This window comes from Salmo salar, chromosome 01 (genome assembly GCF_965601325.2).
Source record: "Salmo salar chromosome 01, fSalSal1, whole genome shotgun sequence".
Taxonomy (NCBI): Eukaryota; Metazoa; Chordata; class Actinopteri; order Salmoniformes; family Salmonidae; genus Salmo; species Salmo salar.
In genome coordinates this window covers 67,322,734-67,350,031 of record NC_138291.1, presented here as the reverse complement: position 1 = coordinate 67,350,031, position 27,298 = coordinate 67,322,734, and the positions used below count along the sequence as shown (strand labels likewise).

The following is a 27,298-nucleotide window of genomic DNA, read 5'->3' as shown; positions in this document are numbered from 1 at the left end:
GACAATGAGAGAGAGAGAGAGAGACAGACAGACAATGAGAGAGAGAGAGAGAGAGAGAGACAGACAATGAGAGAGAGAGAGAGACAGACAGACAATGAGAGAGAGAGAGACAGACAGACAATGAGAGAGAGAGAGACAGACAGACAATGAGAGAGAGAGAGACAGACAGACAATGAGAGAGAGAGAGACAGACAGACAATGAGAGAGAGAGAGACAGACAGACAATGAGAGAGAGAGAGACAGACAGACAATGAGAGAGAGAGACAGACAGACAATGAGAGAGAGAGAGACAGACAGACAATGAGAGAGAGAGACAGACAGACAATGAGAGAGAGAGACAGACAGACAATGAGAGAGAGAGACAGACAGACAATGAGAGAGAGAGACAGACAGACAATGAGAGAGAGAGACAGACAGACAATGAGAGAGAGAGACAGACAGACAATGAGAGAGAGACAGACAGACAATGAGAGAGCGAGAGACAATGAGAGAGACAGACAATGAGAGATAGAGACAGCCAATGACAGACAGCCAATGACAGACAGCAAATGACAGACAGCCAGACAATGACAGACAGTGAGACATACAGAGAGAGTTGTGGAGCAAAAATAAGAGCTTGCTTTATGACCTGAGATTATATTTAATAGAATAACAATGTCCCCCTCACTCCTCCTCTTTGTGCATAATCAATCAACACACAACTCCTCTCACCTCCATCTCCTCCTACAATAACACTTCCCTTAGCAAACCCACTCACCCAGCCTTGGCAAAGCCTCCATGATGATGAAAGCAATTGAGTGCTCGTTTAGATTAAAATCACCTGTCATTAAGGAGAGGAGTGGAAATCTACAGAGCAGCATTTTTCACAAGGTAGGAGGCCATTACCAGGCCCAGTGGCATGGCATGCTGATCCTCCTACTGTAATACACTGAGAAGGCTGTAAAAGCCTCCCACTGCTGTCTGAGTTCTCCATCTCACAGTGAAGTTGAATCTCAAAAGTATTTTCCTTGATCCTTGAATCAGTTCTCCTCCATGCTGGAAACAAGACCACCTCCAACCCCCACACTCCCAAACACAGCACCAGGTCCACTTACCTTGGCAAATAAGTTAACAGGCATACAGAATCAGCAATCTGCAGGGAAGTCTATTCCAGGGTTCCCCAATTAGGTGGCCCAAGGGCTAAATTAGTCCCCACCAAGTTTTATTTGTCCCCCCCTAAGTTTTCTGAACAAAATAAATAAAGTGAGTACACCAAACATTAGGAACACCCCCCTCTGAACAGCCTCAGTTCGTATGGGCTCTACAGGGTGTCGAAGGTGTTGCACAGTGATGCTGGTCCATGTTGACTCCAATTTCTTCTTCTTATTATTATTTTAAAAAATGCACCTCTATTTAACCAGGTAGGCTAGTTGAGAACAAGTTCTCATTTACAACTGCGACCTGGCCAAGATAAAGCAAAGCAGTTCGACACAAACAACACAGAGTTACACATGGAATAAACAAGCGTACAATCAATAACACAATAGAAAAAAAAGAAAGTCTATATACAGTGTGTGCAAATGGCGTGTGGAGGGAAGGCAATAAATAGGCCATAGTAGCGGAGTAATTACAATTTAGCAAATTAACACTGGAGTGATTGATGAGCAGATGATGATGTGTAAGTAGAAATACTGGTGTGCAAAAGAGCAAAAAAGTAAATAAAAACAATATGGGGATGAGGTAGGTAGATTGGGTGGGCTATTTACAGATCGGCTATGTACAGTCGTAGCCAAAAGTTGAGAATGACACAAATATTAATTTTCACAAAGTCTGCTGCCTCAGTTCGTATGATGGCAATTTGCATATACTCCAGAATGTTATGAAGTGTGATCAGATGAATTGCAATTAATGGCAAAGTCCCTCTTTGCCATGCAAATGAACTGAATCCCCCAAAAAACATTTCCACTATATTTCACAAAAGGACCAGCTGACATCATGTCAGTGATTCTCTCGTTAACCTGTTATGGCTAGGGGGCAGTATTTTCACGGCCGGATAAAAAATCGTACCCGATTTAATCTGATTATTACTCCTGCCCAGAAACTAGAATATGCATATAATTATTAGCTTTGGATAGAAAACACTCCAAAGTTTCTAAAACTGTTTGAATGGTGTCTGTGAGTATAACAGAACTCATTTGGCAGGCCAAAACCTGAGAAGATTCCATGCAGGAAGTGCCCTGTCTGACAATTTCTTGCCCTTCTTGATTATCTCTATCCATTACAGAGGATCTCTGCTGTTACGTGACACTTCCTACGGCTCCCATGGGCTCTCAGAAGGCGGCAAAAAGCTGAATCGTGGCTTTGCAGGCTCTGGCTGAAAAAAAGTAGCGCGTTTGGATAGTGGCTAGTCACAGTACTGTGAGACTCAGGCTCGTGCCCGAGTCGACCCCATGCTTTATTTTCTTTCGTCTGTTTACCTAAACGCAGATTCCCGGTCGGAATATTATCGCTTTTTTACGAGAAAAATGGCATAAAAATTTATTTTAAACAGCGGTTGACATGCTTCGAAGTACGGTAATGGAATATTTAGAAATCTTTTGTCACGAATTGCGCCATGCTCGTGACCCTTATTTACACTTCGGATAGTGTCTTGAACGCACGAACAAAACGCCACTATTTGGATATAACAATGGATTATTTTGAACCAAACCAACATTTGTTATTGAAGTAGCAGTCCTGGGAGTGCATTCTGACGAAGAACACCAAATGTAATCAAACTTTTGTAATAGTAAATCGGAGTTTGGTCAGGGGTAAACTTGGTGGGTGTCTAAATTGCTAGCCGTGATGGCTGGGCTATCTACTCAGAATATTGCATAATGTGCTTTCACCGAAAAGCTATTTTAAAATCGGACACCTCGATTGCACAAAGGAGTTCTGTATCTATAATTCTTAAAATAATTGTTATGTTTTTTGTGAACGTTTATCGTGAGTAATTTAGTAAATTCACCGGAGGTTTGCGGGGGGTATGCTAGTTCTGAACGTCACATGCTAATGTGAAAAGCTGGTTTTTGATATAAATATGAACTTGATTGTTATACAATACATGCATGTTTTGTTCAATGTCCTAGGTGTGTCATCTGATGAAGATCATCAAAGGTTAGTGCTGCATTTAGCTGTGGTTTTGTTTTTTGTGACATTATATGATAGCTTGAAAAATGGGTGTCTGATTATTTCTGGCTAGGTACTCTGCTGACATAATCTAATGTTTTGCTTTCGCTGTAAAGCCTTTTTGAAATCGGACAGTGTGGTTAGATAAAGGAGAGTCTTGTCTTTAAAATGCTGTTAAATAGTCATGTTTGAAAAATGGAAGTTTTTGTATTTTTGAGGAATTTGTAATTCGCGCCACGCCTATCATTGGAATATTGGAGCAGGTATTCCGCTAGCGGAACGTCTAGATGTAAGAGGTTAACCTCTCTAGGCTAGGCGGGACGAATTCGTCCCACCTACGTAACAGCCACTGCTATCCTGTGGCGCGATTTTCAAAACCTTAAAAATCCTATTACTTCAATTTCTCAAACATATGACTATTTTACAGCCATTTAAAGACAAGACTCTCGTTAATCTAACCACACTGTCCGATTTCAAGAAGGCTTTACAACGAAAGCAAAACATTAGATTATGTCAGCAGAGTACCAAGCCAGAAATAATCAGACACCCATTTTTCAAGCCAGCATATAATGTCACCAAAACCCAGAAGACAGCTAAATGCAGCACTCACCTTTGATGATCTTCATCAGATGACAACCCTAGGACATTATGTTATACAATACATGCATGTTTTGTTCAATCAAGTTCATATTTATATCAAAAACCAGCTTTTTACATTAGCATGTGACGTTCAGAACTAGCATACCCCCCGCAAACTTCCGGGGAATTCGCTAACATTTTACTAAATTACTCACGATAAACGTTCACAAAAAGCATAACAATTATTTTAAGAATTATAGATAGAGACCTCCTCTATGCACTCGATATGTCCGATTTTAAAATAGCTATTTGGTGAAAGCACATTTTGCAATATTCTAAGTACATAGCCCAGGCATCACGGGCTCGCTATTTAGACACCCGGCAAGTTTAGCACTCACCATAATCATATTTACTATTATAAAACTTTCATTACCTTTTGTTGTCTTCGTCAGAATACACACCCAGGACTGCTACTTCAATAACAAATGTTGGTTTGGTCCAAAATAATCCATCGTTATATCCGAATAGCGGTGTTTTGTTCGTGCGTTCCAGACACTATCTGAAATAGTAAAGAAGTGTCACGCGCATGGCGCAATTCGTGACAATAAAATTCTAAGTATTCCATTACCGTACTTCGAAGCATGTCAACCGCTGTTTAAAATCAATTTTTACGACATTTTTCTCGTAGAAAAGCGATAATATTCCGACAGGGAATCTCCTTTTCGGCAAACAGAGGAAAAAATCCCAAAGGCGGGGGCGGTCAGGGTCACGCGCATAAGCTAGTGTCTCTTGATCGGCCACTTGAGAAAGGCGATAATGTGTTTCAGCCTGGGGCTGGAATGACGACATTCTGTTTTTTCCCGGGCTCTGAGCGCCTATGGACGACGTGGGAAGTGTCACGTTAGAGCAGAGATCCTTAGTAAATGATAGAGATGGAAAAGAAGTTCAACAAATGGTCAGACAGGCCACTTCCTGTAAAGGAATCTCTCAGGTTTTGACCTGCCATTTGAGTTCTGTTATACTCACAGACACCATTCAAACAGTTTTAGAAAATTTAGGGTGTTTTCTATCCATATGTAATAAGTATATGCATATTCTAGTTACTGGGTAGGAGTGGTAACCAGATTAAATCGGGTATGTTTTTTATCCAGCCGTGTCAATGCTGCCCCCTAGCCCTAACAGGTTAACACAGGTGTGAGTGTTGACGAGGACAAAGCTGGAGATCCCTCTGTCATGCTGATTGAGTTTGAATAACAGACTGGAAGCTTCAAAAGGAGGGTGGTGCTTGGAATCATTGTTCTTCCTCTGTCAACCATGGTTACCTGCAAGGAAACATGTGCCGTCATGATTGCTTTGCACAAAAAGGGCTTCACAGGCAAGGATATTGCTGCCAGTAAGATTGCACCTAAATCAACCATTTATCGGATCATCAAGAACTTCAAGGAGAGCGGTTCAATTGTTGTGAAGAAGGCTTCAGAGCGCCCAAGAAAGTCCAGCAAGCACCAGGACCGTCTCCTAAAGTTGATTCAGCTGCGGGATCAGGGCACCACCAGTACAGAGCTTGCTCATGAATAGCAGCAGGCAGGTGTGAGTGCATCTGCACGCACAGTGAGGTGAAGACTTTGAGGATGGCCTGGTGTCAAGAAGGGCAGCAAAGAAGCCACTTCTCTCCAGGAAAAACATCAGGGACAGACTGATATTCTGCAAAGGACTGCAAAGGGATTGGACTGCTGAGGACTGGGATAAAGTCATTTTCTCTGATGAATCCCCTTTCCGATTGTTTGGGGCATCCGGAAAAAAAGCTTGTCTAAAGAAGACAAGGTGAGCGCTACCATCAGTCATGTGTCATGCCAACAGTAAAGCATCCTGAGACCCTTCGTGTGGGGTTGCTTCTCAGCCAAAGAAGTGGGCTCACTCACAATTTTGCCTAAGAACACAGCCATGAATAAAGAATGGTACGAACACATCCTCCGAGAGCAACTTCTCCAAACCATCCAGGAATAGTTTGGTGACGAACAATGCCTTTTCCAGCATGATGGAGCACCTTGCCATAAGGCAAATTGATAACTAAGTGGCTCGGGGAACAAAACATCGATATTTTGGGTCCATGGCCAGGAAACTCCCCAGACCTTAATCCCATTGAGAACTTGTGGTCAATTCTCAAGAGGCGGGTGGACAAACAAAAACCCACAAATTCTGACAAACTCCAAGCATTGATTATGCAAGAATGGGCTGCCATCAGTCAGGATGTGGTCCAGAAGTTAATTGACAGCATGCCAGTGCGGATTGCAGAGGTCTTGAAAAGAACGGTCAACACTGCAAATATTGACTCTTTGCATCAACTTCAAGTAATTGTCAATAAAAGCCTTTTGACACTTATGAAATGCTTGTAATTATACTTCAGTATTCCATAGTAACATCTGGCAAAACTATCTGAAGACACTGAAGCAGCAAACTTTGTGGAAATTAATATTTGTGTCATTCTCAAAGCTTTTGGCCACGACTGTACAGTTGCAGCGATTGGTTAGCTGCTCAGATAGCTGATGTTTAAAGTTAGTGAGGGAAACATAAGTCTCCAGCTTCCGCGATTTTTGCAAATCGTTCCAGTCATTTGCAGCAGAGAACTGGAAGGAAAGGCGGCCAAAGGAGGTGTTGGCTTTAGGGATAACCAGTGAGATATACCTGCTGGAGCGCGTGTTATGGGTGGGTGTTGCTGTCGTGACCAGTGAGCTGAGATAAGGCGGAGCTTTACCTAGCATAGACTTATAGATGACCTGGAGCCAGAGGGTCTGGCGATGAATATGTAGCGATGCTTCCCACAGTTGTGTCAAGTTGGCTGGATATCCTTTGGGTTGTGGGCCATTATTGATACACAAAGGAAAATGTTGAGCATGAAAATCCCAGCAGTGTTACAGTTCTTGACACAAACCGGTATGCCTGGCATCTACTACCATACCCTGTTCAAAAGGCACTTACAGTGTTTGTCTTGCACATTCACCCTCTAAATGGCACACATACACTAGCCATGTCTCAAGGCTTAAAAATCCTTCTTTAACCTGTCTCTTCCCCTTCATCTACACTGATTGAAGTGGATTTTACAAGTCACATCAATAAGGGATCAAAACTTTCACCTGGTCAGTCTGTCATGGAAAGAGCAGTTGTTCCTAATGTTTTGTACACTCAGTGTATAACCATTGTATGAGCATGGTCTCCATGACAACACCCAGTCATTCCATTATCGCTCCAAAAATAACCTGTTATACTTTTCATCATATAATCCCTATATTAGATCAGGGTTTCCCAAACTCCGTCCTGCTTCCACTATCCCTAGCACAGCTGATTCAAATAATCAAACCTTGATGATGAGTTGGTTATTTGAATCAGCTGAGTTTGGGAAACCCTGTCTTAGACCACATTATTGCATACCACGGTCACATCTCCTGAACAATAAGTGTAGATGTTTTTATATCTAACCATAAATCAAACGTTATTTAAGGGATACAGCTCCTGGAACAGTAATTTTGAAAAGCTGTGAGTGACATCAGGCTATAAATGTCCTCCCTAAGCAGAAGGGGTATATTGTAATTTCACACCAATTAACTCCTCCCCATAATGCATTGCACAATCGCAGGGTAGTCAAACGGTCTCAGAAGACTTCCTACGGTAACTTACTGAAGAGGTTTGTGCTTTTGCCTTTGAGAAATATTTGGTGGATTCAGCTAGAGCTAAATTATATGTTAAAAAAAAGAGTATTAGGATGCAAGGATATTATTAATATTAGGGATGCACGATATATCGGTGAACATATCGGAATAGGCCGATTTTAGATAAAAATGCCAACATCGGCCCAATGTCTAGTTTAACGCTGATGTTATAAACCGATGTCAAAGCTACCTTGCATACCTATATAACGTAGGTACATAACGCAACTATGCCACATCATATTTTGCGCTACACATGCAACACAGCATTCCTAATCTAGCCCACAATGTCTGCTGTGTGGATCGAGCCGTCAATAAGTCGAGTAGTCATTTGAAAAAAAAAGAAAATTTCAGCGAAAGTGAAACTGGTCGAGCACGGGTACACACTACCAAGTGCACACTTTTTCAGATGTTGCCCTACCGGAGTTTCACAGTAATAGCGTCACTGCTATTAGCTTCACGATATGCATACTATGGAACGCCATTTGGGTCTTTGCGTGTCAAAAAAGATACAGTAGCTCTGTCAAAGCTGTACAAAAAAAGTCTGCAAACAAGCAAATACCGGCCACGAATGATGTGTTTTCAATACCGCTTGGTAATAAAGCATTATTTGTTTGACCGCAACTTCTGGGAAAACTAGCTTTAGCTTGCTACAATGACCAGTAGAAACTGCAGTCATTTTTATTATTCTTTGCAATGATTTAGGAATCCTTGTGAGTAAGTATTAGCTAGGTTGTGTCACGCCCTGACCTGAGAGAGACGGTTTGTTTCTCTATGTGGTTAGGTCAGGGTGTGGGGTGGGCATTCTATGGTGTCTATTTCTTTGTGTTGAGTCGAGTATGGTTCCTAATCAGAGGCAGCTGTCTATCGTTGTCTCTGATTAGGAATCATAGTTAGGCAGCCTTTCCCCACCTGTAGTTGTGGGATCTTATTTTTGTACTGCTTGTTTAAGCCTGCAAGACGTGACGGTCGTTATCATTGTTTCTTATTTTGTGTTTAGTTTTCTGATTTAAAATAAATACAAGGATGAACACTTACCACGCTGCACCTTGGTCTACTCCTTTTGACGATCGTGACACGTTGCCACTTGTTCGCATACTGAAATTGTAGCCTGTGCAGAGAATGGAAAGAGTATGGCAGTAGTGGTGGCGGTGACGGGGGGTATGTGGTGGTAGTGGTAGAGTGGTTGGGGCATGCAGGCTGGTGGCAATGAGCATGACTTTTATTTTGAAGGCTAACTGCAAAGTCCACTATTGTGGCTAATCCTTATTGTGGCTAGCTTCACATAGCTGGGTCCGACCACCATTAATCAAATAAGAACTGTCTTATAAATTAGGGTTATTTTAGATGATGACACCTAGCTATATAGTTAGCTCGCTAACTATATAGCTACTGAAACAGATGTCGTTTTGCTATGTTTTTGGGGAAGAACATTGTTTGTATCCATGAGCTAGCTAGCTTTTTTATGACCAGCACTGTAGGTGCGGGAGACAACTTTACCAGCATCATAGCATACGTATTGATGAATCATTGTGACTTATGAAATACGAGTGACAGCGTAATCAATGTGTAATAACTACGTCAAAAATTTATGAACGCGTTAAATTATTATGTGACGTGCAGTCACATTCAGGTTCTGATTGGTCAAATCGTGTTATTTGACACGTCAAATCGTGTTATTTGACATGCATCTTTTTTGACATGCAAAGACCCAAACGGAGCTCCATAGAAATCCTGGTTGAGAATGAAACGACTGAACAACGAAACAGCACAGCAAGTAAGTGAAAGAAATAGGTTTTGATTATGTTTTACTGGTAATGGAGACATAGGTAAATGCCAACAAAATAACTTTCTGGTCAGTGTGGTGTGTGTGTGTAAACTTCATTTAACTAGGCAAGTCAGTTAAGAACAAATTAATATTTACAGTGACGGCCCGGACGATTGCCAATTGTCAAATCAATTTTATTAGTCACAATAAATCAAATCAAATTTATTTATAAAGCCCTTCTTACATCAGCTGATATCTCAAAGTGCTGTACAAAAACCCAGCCTAAAACCCCAAACAGCAAGCAATGCAGGTGTAGAAGCACGGATACAACCGGTGTAGACCTTACAGTGAAATTCTGACTTACGAGCCCCTAACCAACAATGCAGTTTAAAAATATATAGATAAGAATGAAATAAAAGTAACAAGCAATTAAAGAGCAGCAGTTAAATAACAATAGCGAGACTACAGTTGAAGTCGGAAGTTTACATACACTTAGGTTGGAGTCATTAAAACTTGTTTTTCAACCCCTCCACAAATTTCTTGTTAAAGGAACAAAAGGATTCTGTCAGTCCGTGGTGAGTTATTTTCGGTCATAAGAGACGGTAGTGGCAACATTATTTACAAAATAAGTAAGAAAATAAGTTACAAACAACGCAAATAAACAAACAACCCAACAAACAAAAAAAATGGTTGGGGACATGTAAAACGTCTGCCTTCTTCTCCGGGGCCATTTTTCCTTCAATTGTGTGTCGCCCTATGGGACTCCCAATCACAGCCGGATGTGATACAGCCTGGATTCGAACCAGGGACTGTAGTGATGCCTCTTGCACTGAGATGCAGTGCCTTAGACCGCTGCGTTCATGTGTGTGTGTGTGTTAACTATTTAACTGTACTTGAACGCTTAAAATGCCGCTAAAATGTTAAATATCGGTATTGTTGTTTTGGGCAAGGAAAATATTGGATATCGGTACCGGCCAAAAATGTCATATCTGTGCATCACTAATTAATACTTGTAATTCTTTTGCCAGTCAATTATGTGACTTCAAATGCCTGTCTGCATAGCATCCTATTCAAACATGGATTGACGTTACATGTGTATAATAGACATCAACCTGACAACACGTTCAATCATTTGAAGAAAAAAAGTAGTGTTTCATGCATTAAGCCTTCATAACAATGACAAAATATGTCAAATGATCAGTTTATAACAGATTGTTCACAGCATATGTGGCAATCACCCTCTTTTCAGACACCAGCTGTTCATTTAAGTAGATCCTTACATTCACAACCACCATGTCCAGACATGTTTAGTGTGTTACATGCCTCTTAGGTGTGTTGGAAACATCTGCATCTAAATGCAACTACAAATCACCAGTGCCTGAAATGCACCCAACTACACAAATTCCCAAGTAGAAAATCTGGTGAACAAAGTTTTATTTTAGAGCTGTGCATTACAACAATCCCCCTTCAGTGGATCCAAATTAGTCAAAATACAGTGATCTTAATTTTACGTGAAATAGTGGCACACTGGCACACACGCATCATGTTCACTCTTGACTGTGTCTTCACATTAGAGGTCGACCGATTAATCGGAATGGCCAATTTCAAGTTTTCATAACAACCGGTATTTATTTATTTTTTACACCTTTATTTAACTAGGCAAGTCAATTAAGAACACATTCTTATTTTCAATGACAGCCTAGGAACGGTGGGTTAACTGCCTTGTTCAGGGGCAGAACGACAGATTTTTACCTTGTCAGCTCGGGGATTCAATCTTGCAACCTTACGGTTAACGAGTCCAACGCTCTAACCACCTGCTTTACATTGCACTCCACGAGGAGCCTGCCTGTTACGCAAATGCAGTAAGAAGCCAAGGTAAGTTGCTAGCAAGCATTAAACTTACCTTATAAAAAACAATCAATCAATCATAATCACTAGTTAACTACACATGGTTGATGATATTACTAGTTTATCTAGCCTGTCCTGCGTTGCATATAATCGATGCGGTGCGCATTCGCGAAAAAGGACTGTCGTTGCTCCAACGTGTACCTAACCATAAACATCAATGTCTTTCTTAAAATCAATACACAAGTATATATTTTTAAACCTGCATATTTAGTTAATATTACCTGCTAACATGAATTTATTTTAACTAGGGAAAATGTGTCACCTCTTGCAACAGAGTCAGGGTATATGCAGCAGTTTGGGCCGCCTGGCTCGTTGCGAACTGTGTGAAGACTATTTCTTCCTAACAAAGACAGCCAACTTTGCCAAATGGGGGATGATTTAACAAAAGCGCATTTGCGAAAAAAAGCACAATCGTTGCACGACTGTACCTAACCATAAACATCAATGCCTTTCTTAAAATCAATACACAGAAGTATATATTTTTAAACCTGCATATTTAGCTAAAAGAAATCCAGGTTAGCAGGCAATATTAACCAGGTAAAATTGTGTCACTTCTCTTGCAATCATTGCACGCAGAGTCAGGGTATATGCAACAGTTTGGGCCGCCTAGCTCGTTGCAAACTAATTTGACAGAATTTTACGTAATTATGACATAACATTGAAGGTTGTGCAATGTAACAGGAATATTTAGATTTAGGGATGCCACCCGTTAGATAAAATACGGAACGGTTCTGTATTTCACTGAAAGAATAAACGTTTTGTTTTAGAGATGATAGTTTCCGGATTCGACCATATTAATGACCTAAGGCTCGTATTTCTGTGTGTTTATTATATTATAATTAAGTCTATGATTTGATATTTGATAGAGCAGTCTGACTGAGCGGTGGTAGGCATCAGCATGCTCGTAAGCATTCATTCAAACAGCACTTTCGTGCGTTTTGCCAGCAGCTCTTCGCAATGCTTCAAGCATTGCGCTGTTTATGACTTCAAGCCTATCAACTCCCGAGATTAGGCTGGTGTAACCGATGTGTGCGCTAACAGCGTTTCAAACGTCACTCGCTCTGAGACTTCGAGTAGTTGTTCCCCTTGCTCTGCATGGGTAACGCTGCTTCGAGGGTGGCTGTTGTCGATGTGTTCCTGGTTCGAGCCCAGGTAGGAGCGAGGAGAGGGAGGGAAGCTATACTGCTACACTCGCAATCATAAATAGCCTGTGAGAACATCCAATAGTCAAAGGTATATGAAATACAAATCGTATAGAGACAAATAGTCCTATAATTCCTATAATAACTACAACCTAAAACTTCTTACCTGGGAATATTGAAGACTCATGTTAAAAGTAAGCTTTCATATGTTCTCATGTTCTGAGCAAGGAACTTAAACGTTAGCTTTCTTACATGGCACATATTGCACTTTTACTTTCTTCTCCAACACTTTGTTTTTGCATTATTTAAACCAAATTGAACATGTTTCATTATTTATTTGAGGCCAAATTGATTTTATTGATGTATTATATTAAGGTAAAATAAGTGTTCATTCAGTATTGTTGTAATTGTCATTCTTAAAAATAAGTAAAACATGTATTATATATATATATATTTTTTTTTAAATCTCTTTATCTTTTTTTATTATTCTTTTTTATTTATTTGTTTTCAAATCGGCCGATTAATCGGTATCGGCTTTTTTTGGTCCTCCAATAATCGGTATCGGTGTTGAGAAATCATAATCGGTCGACCTCTACTTCACATCCACCTGAGATCAGTTCCAACACAGCGACTCCATGGCTCCCCTTCACGCATAACTCTTCATCTCCACCAATAGGCACACATGCCGCAATGGGATGTCATAAATACAAAATCGCTAGTTTGCATTTTTCTGGCATCAGTGATAAATCAAACACCCTGATATTAGCTGCCATGTGCATTGTGATTCTGCATGTGATGCGTCTGCCGGGAGGGGCAAAACACTCCTTTTGTATCCGAATACATAAATGCCAGGGATACATGAGCAGAAGCTCAATCCCCAACAGGGAGGATGGATAGAGGTAGGGAGGGGTGAAAGAGAGAATATGGGAGAAGGAGAGACTGTACACTCTGTTTAGCACACATTTGCTAAGAATAACAGTAGGAATATGTAGGTTAAAGAAAGGCAGACACTTCAATGAAAAGTAAAATTTAGCAACTTTGAAATCAACACATTCTAATACCACGGGTCCCCAATTACATTCGCCGTGGGCCGATACGTTTGGGGGGCCAGAACTTAGTTATTAATAATTTGTACACTGAAAATTGAACGCTAGAATTTCAAACAGATATAGCATTTGACAAAAACAGAATAATTTCAAACCTTGATTAAATTGGGATACATTCACATATGCCTCTCTATTTATGAGAGCAAATACTTGGGAACAGATTTCCTAAATTAAAATAACTTGGAGATGATTTCGTGGTGATTTTAAAGTCTTATGTCCAACAACAAAAACTATATACAGTATACTGTATATACAATGGCTTCAGAAAGTTTTCACAGCCCTTGACTTGAATTTAAAATGGATACAATGTTGATTTGTCGTCACTGGCCTACACACAATACTCCATGTCAAATTGGAATGATGTGTTTCGGAAATTGTACAAATTAATTACAAATGGAAAACTCAAATGTCTTGAGTCAATAAGTATTCAACCCCTTTGTTAGACAAGCCTAAATAACTGCAGGAGTAAACATTTGCTTAACAAGTCACATAATAAGTTGCAGGGAGTCTGTGTGCAATAATAGTGTTTAACATGATTTTTTAATGACTACCTCATCTCTGTACCCCACACATACAATTATATTTAAGGTCCCGCAGTTGAGCAGTGAATTTCAAACACAGATTCAACCACAAAGATCAGGGAGGTTTTCCAATGCTCGCAATGAAGGGCCCCTATTAGTAAATGGGTCAAAATAAAAAAAAGCAGACATTGAATAAAATATCCCTTTGAGCAAGTTACGAATTACTAGGGTTGGGCGGTATCCAGATGTTCATATTGTCACATCATCCTTCTCTCATACTGGGATTTACGGTATTACCGGTTTAGTACACAAGTGGGCGCCAAAATGTAAAAAGCCCATTGGGAATCCATTACCAGAATGCTAACAAAATTTGCACAAGTAATATCAAATTTGCATGGAGGCTGCTAGCTAAATATGCAAACGAGGTGCAAACAAAAATAAACAAATTGCAAAGACAGACAATCCAGCTCATTAAGTTACACATATATAGGTAGGTGCTACCGAATGTCATTTTTGTTGAGTTTGGACATTTACAAGCGAATGTGAACAATGTGTGCAAATGAACAAAGTTTTGACGCATGCAGTACTGGCTCTCCAGGAGCGCACCGTGTCTGTGTGGAGTCTGGAGCCGCTAGGGCAACAGGCCTGCCTGACCTGATTGGAGAAGAGGGGGGAGGAGCAGACGGGTGAGAACGGAGAGGAGAAAAAAACACAAGGAAATCAAGATAACAGTGGCAGCTGTACAAATAACTAATCCAAAAGGGCTTTGCCTTCTCAAGCACAGCAGAAAGCTACACAATATGATGCCCGTCACCTTATTACAATGAAAAAAAAAAAAAAACGCAACATGCTAAAATTTCAAAGATCACAGTTCATATAATGAAATCATTCAATCGAAATAAATGCATTAGGCTCTAATCTATGGATTTTACATGACTGGGAATAAAGATTGGTCACAGATTTGACTTTGTCTCGGGTCTAACAACACCTGTGACAATATATCCTCCAAACACTGGCTTCGAGGGCATTATTACTTAAACAAGTGACTGGCTCAACTGTGTTGGGGAATTAAGTAAGCTTCAAACTGTAAAATAATGTGACAGGTGAAATAAGAACACGATCTGCTTTATTGCCCAATGCATTGCACATGTTGACTGTGGGTATTTACTTAAATTGCTACAAATAAGAACATGTATTTTAAAAACTTTTTAAACTTTTTTTTATATTAAATAGTTTCAACGGTATTGACGGTACTAAAAAGCCATCCCATGGCTATTTCCAAATACCCCGGTATACGGTATACGGCCAAAGCCTACTGATTACACTTTGGATGTTGTCCAAAGATATCGCTTGTAAACCAAAAAGTTATTTTGTTGGCATTTACGTATGTCCCCATTACCAGTAAAACATAATCAAAACCTATTTCTTTCACATACTTGCTGTGCTGTTTCGTTGTTCATTTGTTCAGTCATTTCATTCTCAACCAGGATGTCTGTGGAATGCTGTTTGGGTCTTTGCACGTGAAAAAAGATACACGTCAAATAACACGATTTGACGTGTCAAATAAGCTTGTTGACCAATCAGGACCTGAATATGACTGCACGTCACATAATAATTTAACGCGTTCATAAAAATGTTTACTTAGTTATTACACATTGATTACACTTTCACTCGTATTTCATAAGTCACAGCAATTCATCGATACATATGCCATGATGCTGGTAAAGTTGTCTCGTGCACCTACAGTGCTGGTCATAAGAAAAGCTAGCTAGCTCAAGGATGCAAACAATGTTCTTCCCAAAAACATAGCAAAATGACAATCTGTTTCAGTAGCTATAGTTAGCTAGCTAACTATATATAGCTTGGTGTCATCATCTAAAATAACCCTAATTTATAAGACAGTTCTTATTTGATTAATGGCGGTCTATGTCTATGTGAAGCTAGCCACAATAAGGATTAGAAATTAGCCACAATAGTGGACTTCGCCGTTAGTCTTCACAATAAAAGTAAGTCATTGACAGGAGATGCAAATGCATAGAAATAGTCAAATTATGCCATAATTGAATAGATCATGCTAAACGGGGTTGGAATGTTATATAAAAAAATCAACAAAAGACAATGTTAATTTCACAAAAATCTGTTTTAATCCCACTGTATGTACTATACTTTAGAATTGCATTGGAGCATACTTAGTAGGACGTTGGAAAAAAAATAGCTTGGATATTGAGTAGACTGATACCCCATTTCATTGATCCCCTATCCTCAGGTAAAGCCGTACAGTGCAACACGAATGTCAATACACACAATTGGCTGACTCGGGAGGTTATTTCATACAGTCACAGTCCTAAACTCTTCACAGTTGTGTTCTGTGGGTGTCACCAAGTTGACTGATACCCCCCCATTTCATTGCTTCACATTCCAACCTTGTTTAACATTATCTAGTCTAAATATGACATGATTCCACCAATTGTAACCTTCTGCATCATTTTCAAATAGGTACTTTTATTTTGAAGGCACCCCCACAAATTCCACTATTGTGCCTAATCCTAGCTTCACAACACATAACCCGGTCAGGTCAAGCCTCACTAGCCAGATGAAGCTAACTGACTGCTTATAACGTTACCTTTGGGCAACAGGATTAAGTAGCTGGCCCACTATTTATTTTCATGAACTGAAGTTCAATTTCAACAGGCGAACAACAAGTGGCTACCTAGCTAATACTTACTCACAAGGATTCCTAAATCATTGCTAAGAATAGTGAAAATGACTGCAGTTTCTACTGGTTGTATTGGTGCAAGCTAGGTACCAAGCTAGAGCAAGCTAGCTACCCCAGAAGTTGCGGTCGAACAAATAATGCTTTATTACCAACACGGTATTGTAAATACGTTGTTCATGGCCAGTGTTTGCAGACTTTTTTGTACAGCTTTGACAGTGCAACTGATTGTAGTGGTGGTGCTTGTCTTGCACGTGCAAATTCAGAACACACAACATTCTATAATAGAACTGTGTTATTTGACGTGTCAAATTAAAAGCTTATTTAACACGTCAAAGTGTTATTTGACGTGCATCTTTTTTGACACGCAAAGATCCAAACGGCGTTCCATAGTATGTCATGAAGCAAATTGCAGTGAAGCAATTACTGTGTAACTCAGGTAGGGTAACATCTGGTAAGATGGCGCCGGAGAAGAAGGCAGACGTTTTACGTGCCCCCAGCCGATTGTGTTTTTTTGTAACTTTTTTAAAAACGTATTTTGTAAATAAATGTTGTCGCTACTGTCTCTATGACCGAAAATAATCTCTAGACATCAGGAGTGCGATTACTCACCACGGACTAGCAGAATCCTTTTTTTTTCCCTTTCATGACTGACAAGCCCAACGCGAAGGATATACTGCTTCCTCGGGAACAGGCCCCGATCCCCATGATCTGCGTGAAGAGGAGGCAGAGAAAGAGGGGCCGAAGGTCAGGCTGCCTTCTGAGAATTCGTAGGCGATCGAATAAACCCCCACTTCCCTCCATTCAGAAAGTAAATGTTTAATCTTTGGAGAATAAAATTGCCAAGTTATTGGGAAGATTAAACTACCAACGGGACATTAAAAACTGTAACATCTTATGATTCACGGAGTTGTGGCTGAATGACGACAATATCAACATAGAGCTGGCTGGTTATATAATGTACCGGCAGGATGGAACAGAGGCGTCTGGTAAGACAAGGGGCGACGGTCTATGTATTTTTGTAAACAACAGCTGGTGCACGATATCTCAGGAAGTCTCGAGCTATTGCTTGTCTGAGGTAGAGTATCTCATGATAAGCTATAGACCACACTACCTACTGAGAGAGTTCTCAACTGTATTCTTTGTAGCTGTTTACATACCACCACAGTCAGAAGCTGGCACTAAAACAGCATTGAATGAGCTGTATTCCACAAAAAGCAAACAAGAAAACGCTCACCCAGAGGCGGCTCTCCCAGTAGCCAGGGACTTTAATGTAGGTAAACTTAAATCTGTTTGACCAAATTTCTATCAGCATGTTAAATATGCAACCAGAGGGGAAAAAAAACTCTGGACCACCTTTACTCCACACACAGAGACTCATACAAAGCTCTCCCTCGCCCTCCATTTGGCAAAATCTGACAATTTTATCCTCCTGATTCCTGTTTACAAGCGAAAATTAAAGCAGGAAGCACCAGTGACTAGGTCAATAAAAAAGTGGTCAGAGGAAGCAGATACTAAGCTACAGGACTGTTTTGCTAGCACAGACTGGAATATGTTCCGGGATACACCACATCAGTCATTGGCTTCATCAATAAGTGCATCAATGATGTCATCCCCACAGTGACCATACTTACATACCCCAACCAGAAGCCATGGATTACAGGCAGGACCCGCACTGAGCTAAAGGCTAGGGCTGACACTTTCAAGGAGTGGGACCCTAACCCGGAAGCTTATAAGAAATTCTGCTATGCCCTCCAATGAACCATCAAACAGGCAAAGCATCAATACAGGACTAAGATCGAATCGTACTACACCGGCTCTGATGCTCGCCGGATGGGGCAGGGCTTGCAAACCATTACAGAGTACAAAGGGAAGCACAGCCAAGAGCTGCCCAGTGACATGAGCCTACCATACGAGCTAAACTACTTCTATACTCGCTTCGAGGCAAATAACACTGAAACATGCATGGGAGCACCATCCCGCTCTCCGCAGCCAATGTGAGTAAGAGCTTTTAACAGGTCAACATTCACAAGGCCGCAGGGCCAGACGGATTACCAGGACGTGTACGGCGAGCATGCGCTGACTAACTGGCAAGTGTCTTCACTGACATTTTCAACCTCTCCCTGTCCGAGTCTGTAACACCAACATGTTTTAAGCAGACCACCATAGTGCCTGTGCCCAAGAACACTAAGGTAACCTGCCTAAATGACTACCGACCCATAGCACTCACATCTGTAACCATGAAATGCTTTGAAAGGCTGGTCATGGCTCACATCAACACCATCATCCCAGAAACCCACTACAATTTGCATACCGCCCCAACAGATCCACAGATGATAAAATCTCTATTGCACTCCACGCTGCCCTTCCCCACCTGGACAAAATGAACACCTATGTGAGAATGCCATTCATTGACTACAGCTCAGCGTTCAACAATTTGTAAGTCGCTCTGGATAAGAGCGTCTGCTAAATGACTTAAATGTAAATGTAAACGTAATAGTGCCCTCAAAGCTCATCAATAAGCTAAGGACGCTGGGACTAAACACCTCCCTCTGCAACAGGACCCTGGACTTCCTGAAGGGCCGCCCCCAGGTTATAAGGGTAGGTAACACATCCGCCACACTGATCCTCAACACAGGGGCCCCTCAGGGGTGCGTGCTCAGTCCCCTCCTGTACTCCCTGTTCACGCATGACTGCACAGCCAGGCACGACTCCAACACCATCATTACATTTGCCGATGACATAACAGTGGTAAGACTGATCACCAACAACGATGAGACAGCCTATAGGGAGGAGGTCAGAGACCTGGCTGTGTGGTGCCAGGACAACAACCTCTCCCTCAACATGATCAAGACAAAGGAGATGATTGTGGACTACAGGAAAAAGAGGACAGAGCACACCCCCATTCTCATCGACGGGGCTGCAGTTGAGCAGGTTGAGAGCTTCAAGTTCCTTGGTGTCCACATCACCAACAAACTAACATGGTCCAAGCACACCAAGACAGTCATGAAGAGGGCACGACAAAACCTATTCACCCTCAGGAGACTGAAAAGTTTTGGCATGGGTCCTGAGATCCTCAAAAGGTTATACAGCTGCACCGTTGAGAGAGGTTCTCACTCTCTGTAGTTATCTATGCATATTCACTTGAATAACTCTACCTACATGTACATTCTACCCCAACTAACCGGTTCCCCCACATATTGACTCTGTATCGGTACCCCCCTGTATATAGTCTCGCTATTATTATTTTACTGCTGCTCTTTAGTTACTTTTATCTCTTATTCTTATCCGTAGTTTTTTGCAACTGCATTGTTGGTTAGGAGCTCGTAAGTAAGCATTTCACTGTAAGGTGAAAGCACCGGTACACACTAACGTTACCAAGTGCGCTATTGTTCAGATCAAATTTTATTGTATGTTGTATTCGGCGCATGTGACTAATAACATATGATTTGAACAATAGCACACTTGGTAACGTTAGTGTGTACCGGTGCTCGACCAGTCGCGAAAGCCAACATCACCCTCGACAGAGAACGGTTGATTGTCAAGGAAAATGAATTCCATTATCTTGGCATTAATGGATTTCGCCTGAGTTGTCTCCCTGAAATGTTCTCTTTCAAATGACTGCTCGATTTGTTGACTGCTCGATCCACACAGCAGACATTTTGGGCTAGGTTAGGAATGCTGTTGCAGGTGTAGCGACAAATTTTACATGGAGTCATTATGTCACGTACCTACGTTATATACAGTTGAAGTCGGAAGTTAACCTCTTTGCTATAGGGGGCAGTATTTTCACGGCCAGATGAAAAACGCACCCAAATTAAACAGCCTACTACTCAGGCCCAGGCCCAGAGTCAAATATTTGCATATTATTAGTAGATTTGGATAAAACACTCTGAAGTTTCTAAAACTGTTTGAATGATGTCTGTGAGTATAACAGAACTCATATGGCAGGCAAAAACCTGAGAAAAATCCAACCAGGAAGTGGGAAGTTTGAGAATTGTAGTCTTTCAGACCATTTTCTGTTGAAACTACAGTGTCTGTGGGGTCAACTTGCACTTCCTAAGGCTTCCACTAGATGGCAACAGTCTTTACAAAGTTGTTTGAGTCTTCTATGGTGAATTTTGACCGAATAACAGCCGGTTCAAGCAGTGAACTGTCTGAGGTCATGTAGTTACTTCATGAGCATTCACGCATGGATAGCATTTTTTATTTTTCTTCTGTAATGAATACGCTATTGTCCGGTTGGAATATTATCAATTGTTTATGTTAAAAACACCATAAGGTTTGATTGGAAACAGCGTTTGACATGTTTCTACAAACGGTAATGGAACTTTTGAGCTTTTCATCTATTGATTTGCGCCCCCGTCTCGTGCCTTTTGGAATAGTGTTCTGGACGCGCCAACAAAACGTACGTATTTGGACAAAAATTATGGACTTTATCAAACAAATGAACATTTCTTGTGGAAGTGGGAGTCCTTCCGAGTGCATTCCGCCGATAATCAGCAAAGGTAAGAAAATATTTATAACAGTATTTTAGAGTTTTGACGACGCCGTAGATTGACGGCTGACTGTATAGCGTGCATTGATGGTTGAGCTATGTACTCAGAATATTGAACAATGTGCTTTCTCCGTAAAGTTATTTTGAAATCTGACACAGCGGTTGCATTAAGAGGTAGTAAATCTATAATTCTTTAAATAATTGTTATATATTTTGTCAACGTTTATGATGAGTATTTCTGTAAATGAATGTGCATATTGTGGTCTTTCACCGGAAGTTTTGGATGCTAATCATTTTCTGAACATCACGCGCCAATGTAAAATGCTGTTTTTGGATATAAATATGAACTTGATCGAACAAAACATACATGTATTGTGTAACATGATGTCCTAGGAGTGTCATCTGATGAAGATCGTCAAAGGTTAGTGCTTCATTTTAGCTGGATTTTGGGTTTTTATGACACATCTCCTTGCTAGGAAAATGGCTGTGTGGCTTTTCTTGTTTAGGTGGTGTCCTAACACAATCTAATGTTTTGCTTTCGCTGTAAAGCCTTTTTGAAATCGGACAACGTGGTTGGATTCAGGAGAAGGGTATCTTTAAAATGGTGTAAAAGTCATATGTTTCAGAAATTGAAATTATTAGATTTTTGATGTTTTGAATGTCGCGCCCTGCTGTTCAATTGGCTGTTGGCTAGGCGTTCCACTGGCGGAACGGGGTTCCGCTAGCGGAACGTCTAGATGCAAGAACTTAACATACACCTTAGCCAAATACATTTAAACTCAGTTTTTCACAATTCCTGGCATTTAATCCTCGTAAACATTCCCTGTCTTAGGTCATTTAGGATCACCACTTTATTTTAAGAATGTGAAATGTCAGAATAATGGAAGAGAGAATTATTTATTTCAGCTTTTATTTATTTCATCACATTCCCAGTGGGTCAGAAGTTTACATATACTCAATTAGTATTTGGTAGAATTGCCTTTAAATTGTTTACCTTGGGTCAAACGTTTCCGGTAGCCTTTCACAAGCTTCCCACAATAAGTTAGGTGAATTCTGGCCCATTCCTCCTGACAGAGCTGGTGTAACTGAGCCAGGTTTGTAGGCCTCCTTGCTCGCACACGCTTTTTCAGTTCTGCCCACACATTTTCTATGGGATTGAGGTCAGGGCTTTGTGATAGCCACTCCAATACCTTGACTTTGTTGTTCTTAAGCCATTTTGCCACATCTTTGGAAGTATGCTTGGGGTCATTGTCCATTTGGAAGACCCATTTGCAACCAAGCTTTAACTTCTTGACTGATGTCTTGAGATGTTGCTTCAATATACCTACGTCATTTTTTCTTCCTAATGTTGCCATCTATTTTGTGAAGTTCACCAGTCCCTCCTGCAGCAAAGCACCCCCACAACATGCTACTGCCACCCCCGTGCTTCACGATTGGGATGGTGTCTTCAGCTTGCAAGCCTCCCTCTTTTAACTCCAAACATAACGATGGTCATTATGGCCAAACAGTTCTATTTTTGTTTCATCAGACCAGGGGACATTTCTCCAAAAAGTACCATCTTTGTCCACATGTCCTGTTGCAAACCGTAGTCTGGCTTTTTTATTGCGGTTTTGGAGTAGTGGCTTCTTCCTTGCTGAGCGGCCTTTCAGGTTATGTTGATATAGGAGTCGTTTTACTGTGGATATAGATACTTTTGTACCCGTTTCCTCCAGCATCTTCACAAGGTATTTTGCTGTCGTTCTGGGATCGATTAGCACTTTTCACACCAGAGTACGTTCATCTCTAGGAGACAGAACGCGTCTCCTTCCTGAGCGAGTATGACGGCTGCGTGGTCCCATTGTGTTTATACTTGCATACTATTGTTTGTACAGATGAACGTGGTACCTTCAGCCATTTGGAAATTGCTCACAAGGATCAACCAGACTTGATGATGTCTACAATTTTCTTTCTGAGGTCTTAGCTGCTTACTTTTGATTTTCCCATGATGTCAAGCAAAGAGGCACTGACTTTCAAGGTAGGCCTTTAAATACATCCCCAGGTACACCTCCAATTGACTCAAATTATGTCAATTAGCCTATCAGAAGCTTCTAAAGCCATGACATCATTTTCTGGCATTTTCCAAACTGTTTAAAGGCACAGTCAACTTAGTGTATGTAAACTTCTGACCCACTGGAATTCTGATACAGTGTAATAATCTGTCTGCAAACAATTATTGGAAAGATTACTTGTGTCATGCACAAAGTAGATGTCCTAACCGACTTGCAAAAACTATAGTTTGTTTAACAAGAAATTTGTGGAGTGGTTGAAAAACTGTGTATGTAAACTTCTGAATTCAACTGTATGTATATATATATATATATATATATATCCATCCTACCCAACCGCTCGGAGGTGTCCACATGGTCCTAAAGTACACCATTGCTTCGTTTGGTATCCCATTCCAATGATAAAACTGGGGCTGGGACAAAAATGCAATTTCAGAATGTGGAGGCACCCAAACACACCCCCATCAGACTATTCTTGATTTAATCTTGTGTTTACATATACTAAATAATATATGTGTGAAATGTCTTTTGATTTAGAATAGATCATTATCATGCACCTGTCTCGAAACAGGGGCAGGGGGAAAAATTAATGTCATCTATGCACTTAAATAGCAAATGGAGGATGCTTTTCCCGTGGTTTATTTTCATGCCAGCCAGGTAGGCTATACTCCTGTTGTAAATATAAGCAATGTGCTTAATATTAGGAAATAAATATAGTAGGCCTAGCCTATAGAAAGCTGATAGGATCCCCCTCTTTTTAATAGAGACCATCACTCTGTTTTCTCACACAATTGCATAGCCTATAGAATTGTTGTGCAACATGAGCTCATGGGCTCTTATGAAGTGTGTGATTAGATTTTCAATTTGCATTGATGTCAGAGTAATTAGAGGGATAATAGAGTGCTAAGTACCAGGCAGTTAGCAAGTTTGGTAGGCTTCTAATGACCATCAGCAGCATCAGAGCTTGGAGAAGCCGTGACTAAACGGTCACATGGAATTTGACTGCCTTCATGACTCGTGACCGCCAGTGTGGCGGTAATACGGTCACCGCAACAGCCCTAGCCGAGTTACAGTTGATTAAATCTGCTTGAACATCTATGGCAAGACCTGAAAATGGTTCTCTAGCAATGATGAACAACCAATTTGACAGAGCTTGAAAAATTCTGAAAAGAATAATGGGCAAATGTTGCACAACCCAGGTGTGGAAAGCTCTTGGAGACTTCCCCAGAAAGGCTCAAAACTGTAATCGTTTCCAAAGGTGCTTCTACAAAGTATTGACTCAGGGGTTAGCATACTTATGTAAATGAGATATTTATATTTAATTTAATACATTTGCAAAAATGTCTAATAATACATTTCACTTTATCATTATGGGGTATTGTGTGTAGATGGGTGGAACAAAAATATATTGAATACTGTAACATCAAAATGTGGAATAAGTCAAGGGGTATGAATACTTTGTGAAGGTACTTTATATAAAAATAAAAACTTGCTCAGAAAACTTGGGGGGCCAAATAAAATCACAGGCCCGCGGGCTGCATATTGCGGAAATCTGCTCTTGACCCACCCTAAAAGACTTAAATAGGGCAAGGTAACAGAGGTCTCAAGTTCATTCCAAAGTGTTTCCCCTAGAGAGGAGAGGGCAGCAGGGTCATTAGGGCCTTACTGACAGGGCCTTTTCACCACAGGCTGGCGCCATGACAATGCCCACAGGGAGAGCAGATGTTAGTTACCAGCAGCACATCTGCATACAGCCACAGTCCCCACTCCTTCCACGCCAAAACAAAAGAACCCTCTCCCAAGGACCTTCCTTCCACTTAAGCCTCCAAATTGAAAAAAAGGTTATCTTTTCATACCAATCCCCACCAGGCCCTTTATCACGATAATGACAAATTGTGAAGTAGGGGGAATGGAGAGAGACTAGAGCTCCTGTTGCTTTGCACCTATAACAGTAATCATTGTATGAAGAGTCTGAATTCCTTACATGATTAGTTTTCAGTGATTATGTGGGATACTTTTGTAATATCAATGACAAAAGCTGAATCCAGGGGCCTTGGAAGAAGAGATGTGGCCCTCTAAAATCAAACCACCTGCTTTCATCTGTGAAGTATGCAGTAGATGCATGCTATAAAACTGAGAGACAGAGTGGGAGAGAGAGAGAGATCTAACTTGTAAACCTCAAGTTAAAGGGCCAATCAGCAGCTGAAACAATAAACTGGGCTTCCCACCATGGTTCCTGTAAAAAGCTGAGGGATGGGGCTGGAGAAATGTAACCACTCTAAAATTCATAGACAGAGCTATAGATGCAAGGATTCATGATATAAAAAGTATAGTTTTAACTATGTTGAGGCTATACAGTGTTTGTTTATATTAGCTTTTTTTTTTTTTTTTTTTTTTACAAATGGAGTAAACCAAGGTTATATTTTGGTTTCTGATGGGGAACGACAGTTGAACTAAGCTCATGAGGCATGTATAAGTTATATTCTTCAAGAATCAATGGGTGCATATTCATTTATAATCCAAAAATGTATGTAGCAACTTCTGATTGCCCCTTTAAAGTAAAGCTCAACCACTGCAATGGTGACACATCTGTTTTCATGCACTACTGAAATGATTTGATATATTTAACTTTGTATCTAAATAACTTTTTTCTATCCAATTTTTTCTATCCAATCCATTAAAATTGGCAGTGCCAATCATAATGTGAAACGTCTAAAACAGACTTCCTCAACGTGTTGAAATTGGCACTGCCAATTAAAATGGAATCCTTCTTCTGTTCTCTCTTATTCACCTATTCTTCTATTAAATCTGTTGGACTTCCAAAGTTGGTTGTTGTGTTGGTATGACTGAGGGTCATAGTTGATTACTTTATTGACAGGACGTAGCCACAATAGCATTATGCCTTTACTAATGTAATTTTTTTCCCTTTCACTAAAGATGTCCTCGGAATAGCCCACCCCACAATTCCCTCCCTAGTCACTCCACTTCTTGATGGCGCAGACACACATGGGCACCAACAAGCGACAAAGATGGCTTTCAAAACTACACCGGTTGAACAACTGAGGTTTTCGAAGTCATTAGAAAATTAGTTCGTCCTACCTCGATTAGATGTTTATTGAGAAGTTCAAACGGTGGCTTTATGCGTCCGAAAATAGCATCATACGCTTTACAAGACCGCTTCCTGTTCGATATTAATGGATCCACCTTTAGATGCCACAAAAACTTAAATCCTAGAGCAACGGGACCGATCTCCGTCGCAGAAATAATTGATTCCTAATGTCGCTTTTTCCTCTAAACTATCCTATGCTTGATTGCGGCACCGTTTGTAAGCTTACACACTCCTTCCTATTACGTCCCTCCTGCAAGAATTGAGAGAGGGGTGTGTATCAGTTTCTTTTCCTTTTTTCTCTCGCTTTTTTAATGAGGCGGGGCTTTGGCCCATACAAACCAATGGCGCTTACGCGCGCGCCTCGCCTCCCTTAACACACTCACACAGGTCAATGGATCACCTATATATCAGATACGGACAGATACATTTCTAACCAATGTGAACATAAAGACAATGCTCCAAATCTGTTTGATGACATCATCCTTATTGGCTCTCAATCTCAGTGTCATGTGAGGGGCGAGTATGGACATGTCTGCATCCAAGCAGATTAATCAGTGTTAGTATTAATGAATTAGATTAGCGGACATTTATTTCCCAGTCCTGTTGGACTGATCAGATGAATACAAAAGTAGAAGTAGAAGGAGGGTGAACATATCACATAGGCTTAATGTTTTACCAATAACCCAGCTATTGTTATTATCTATGCATAGCCATAATAATTCTACCTACATGTACATATTACCTCAATTACCTCAACACCGGTGCCCCTGCACATTGACACATTGACTCTGTACCGGTACCCTCTGTATATAGCCCACTATTGTTATTTACTGCTGCTCTTTAATGATTTGTTATTCATATCTCTTACTTTTTTAGGTATTTTCTTGAAACTGCATTGTTGGTTAAGGGCTTGTAAGTAAGCATTTCACTGTAAGGTCTACACCTGTTGTATTCGGCGCATGTGACAAATACCATTTGATTTGATTTTGATTTGATTTATTGCCAGAGATTTTGCGCAGAAGTGTTTGTTTTACACTGGAGCCCATGGAAGACTGACTGCT

The 27,298-nt window shown here is 40.6% G+C and overlaps 1 protein-coding gene across 2 annotated transcripts in view; it reads right to left on the bottom strand.

Moving 5' to 3' along the window:
- Positions 1-26,516, bottom strand: part of ctbp2a (C-terminal binding protein 2a) — a 139,532-nt gene extending 113,016 nt beyond the window's left edge. The window contains exons 1-2 of one of the 2 annotated variants that reach the window (XM_082976069.1): positions 26,228-26,516; positions 17,198-17,296 (exon numbers count right to left, since the gene is read on the bottom strand). The gene's annotated coding sequence lies outside the window, so the exon portion shown is untranslated. The remainder of the gene's footprint in view (positions 1-17,197; positions 17,297-26,227) is intronic. The other variant, XM_014204394.3, reaches the window with a different exon arrangement.
- Positions 26,517-27,298: the final 782 nt, after the last annotated feature.